Here is a 2699-nt window from a genome sequence, read left to right as displayed (position 1 = left end):
AGCAGAAAGTCTCCACATCAATACCAAACATATTTGTCTGCAAAGTCTGGTGATTGCATAATGATCATCTGGACAATAACTCCAGATTTTCCATCTGTTTTTTGTATTATTGTTACTGCACCAACAAGGTCATGCTGACGGCTGCAATTGATTAAAAAAGGAACCATTTCAGGAAAGGAAAATGGACCGAGGGATCAACATGGGGGCATGAGGGTGTTATATTGAGAACTAGTTAGAGGCTGAGCTGATTCAGCTCCGTTCTCATGTCACCTGTCAGAGTTCAGTCAGGACTCTGAATGAGCTTGATGAGTCTGAATGTCATGCCGTTTGCTCTGCCGGAGATGAAAGATTTCCTTTTGTGTCAAAAATGTTACTTCATGCTTCTTACAGCAGGATGGAAAGTGTGGTTTTGACAGTGTGTGTCAACGGCCGCACTGTAAAAACAGACCCTTTGGAAAAAAGTCAAAAATCTTGACCCCATTGGTAGATTTTCTTTAAATAAGTGAAATAAATATGACAATGGGACGATAAAACACATATTTTCTCAAACTAAGATTATTTTGATTCTGAAAAACTTTATTAAGATTATTTTCTTGCAAGACAGAAAATTTGACATTTTGCTTTCAAAGAAGGGTCATTTTACTTTCTTAGATTCCGTTTTTACAGTGTGAGCTTGTTCCAGGCCAGTGTGTCAAGCTTCCTAGTATGTACTTACAGCACGTCACAAAATCCTAATCCTCCTTAAAGGCTGCCCTCCATTTATTGTCTGATTGTTGATCTGCTGCAACAACACCAAACAGATCGGAGGATAAATCCAACATTTGTGTTTTATTTGCACATTTGTTTGTTCCAACTGCTTGAATAACTGCAGTTCAGTTTTTATTCAACTTGAAACATTTATGCATTTTGTACTCATCTCCTAATCAAAAAATGTTTTTATTTTTTATTTGGATCATTCTTTCAGGATGTTTCATATATGTACATGTTTATAACTTTTGAATAAGAACGTTCCAACTTCAAATCCTATCTACTATCTGCAAAGTCAACCATTGCTGTCATCCATTTAATGTTTGGTTCCTCATTGCAATAACCAAAAGTAAATTCATTTGCTCTTTTAAACCTCAGGTTTATAAGTTAGAGCAAAATGGTTTACATTGAGCAAATGCAAAAATATTACGTGTAACAGATTAATTTTTAGGTTAAGTCAGTGTTCTGTTTTATGCCCTGTGGTTAATTTCAGAAATGATCATGAAATGAAAACAGCTGCATTAGATGAGTTCACATCATCCATCTGACAGAGATCCACGCTCAGGTGCAGAGATGGAAACGCTCACTGACCTCTGACTCGGTTTTGTCAGCTTTACCAGCATCCTTAAATGAAGCAAATGATACTTGATCTGGATCCAGCATGTCACTGGAAATCTCTGACCCTGCTAACATCAGGTGGGTGTTCTGCAGCTGAGGTACCAGCACCCATGTGTGATTGGATTACATTTGTTTCACAATTTGCACATTTTGGTAAAAGCTGAGATTTGTTGTCGTACAAAGATTTGAGATGATAAAAGCCACTTCATGAAGCCTTTCTTTTCTTCAAATTTTGTTAACACACTTTAAAAAAACCCTATAAAGTAAATTCTGGTTTGTTTTGATGGTTTACACTTTTCCGTTTCCTTGCACAAAACTGACCCACATTCCTTAACGGTGCAGTGATGCCCCCTGGTGTTCACTTCCTACCATTACACAAACACTTAGTTCCAAGTTTTCCTTTTCTACCAGACAGCAGAAATATTGAAATGGTGAAATAAGTCAGAGGTGGAGTCTGTTCACTTTTAACATCCAGAAAAACAAAAATCCTTAAGAGGTCAGAGTCAAAGAGGAAATAGAGGGATAGATAGCCATTGCAGAACCATTAATTTTATGATGGGTTTCACTGAAGGTGTCAATACACGTGATCCTTACAGACCATCATTTGATCCAACACACCTACTTCATCTGACCAGATGGTTCAGTCCAGATTTTGGTGTTAGATGCTTCTAAACAATTTTTTAGTCGTTGACTTTTTCAAATTTAGTGACTTATCTTTCATAGAAGCGGAAAAAGTAATTTTGATAGTGATATTAATCTACAAAGGACTACAAAGGACTTTTTTTTTTTTAAACAAAGACAGATCAATTCATGTCAAACAATACCGGTCTATATTATTTTGAAAGAATTATCAGTCCTCTGATCAAACATAAGCAAAAACAAAAAGCACAAAAACTTTACAGAAATATATTTTTATGTCCTGACAAGCTGAATCTGAAATTTGCATTTAAAACGAAAAACATACACAATATTACAATAAAAACCCAACACACCCTTCCCTGTCCCCTCCCTTAACAAATATGACACATGACCCCCCCACACAATGAATCCTTAGAAAAGTAACCTCTCAAAGAAACTTAAGGCTTGGCTCTGCTGTGAGGAAACCGTATTTGGGAACCTCTTCATTCCAGGAGCCAGCTCTGCCTCGCAGCATCGCCACAGTGCCCATCCAGACCGGGACAGCAACGGGGTCCACTTCACAGCCGTGAGGCTGCAATGTCAAACTCCAACCGCCGCAGCAAGGGCGACAACCGCGCCAACGACCACCGACCAAGCCGGCAAGCCCTGGCAGAAAAGATCCCCACAAGAATCCGAAAATAAAAACCACGACAAAG

This window comes from Oryzias latipes, chromosome 21, assembly GCF_002234675.1.
Source record: "Oryzias latipes chromosome 21, ASM223467v1".
Taxonomy (NCBI): Eukaryota; Metazoa; Chordata; class Actinopteri; order Beloniformes; family Adrianichthyidae; genus Oryzias; species Oryzias latipes.
Note: the sequence above shows the minus strand (reverse complement) of the source record.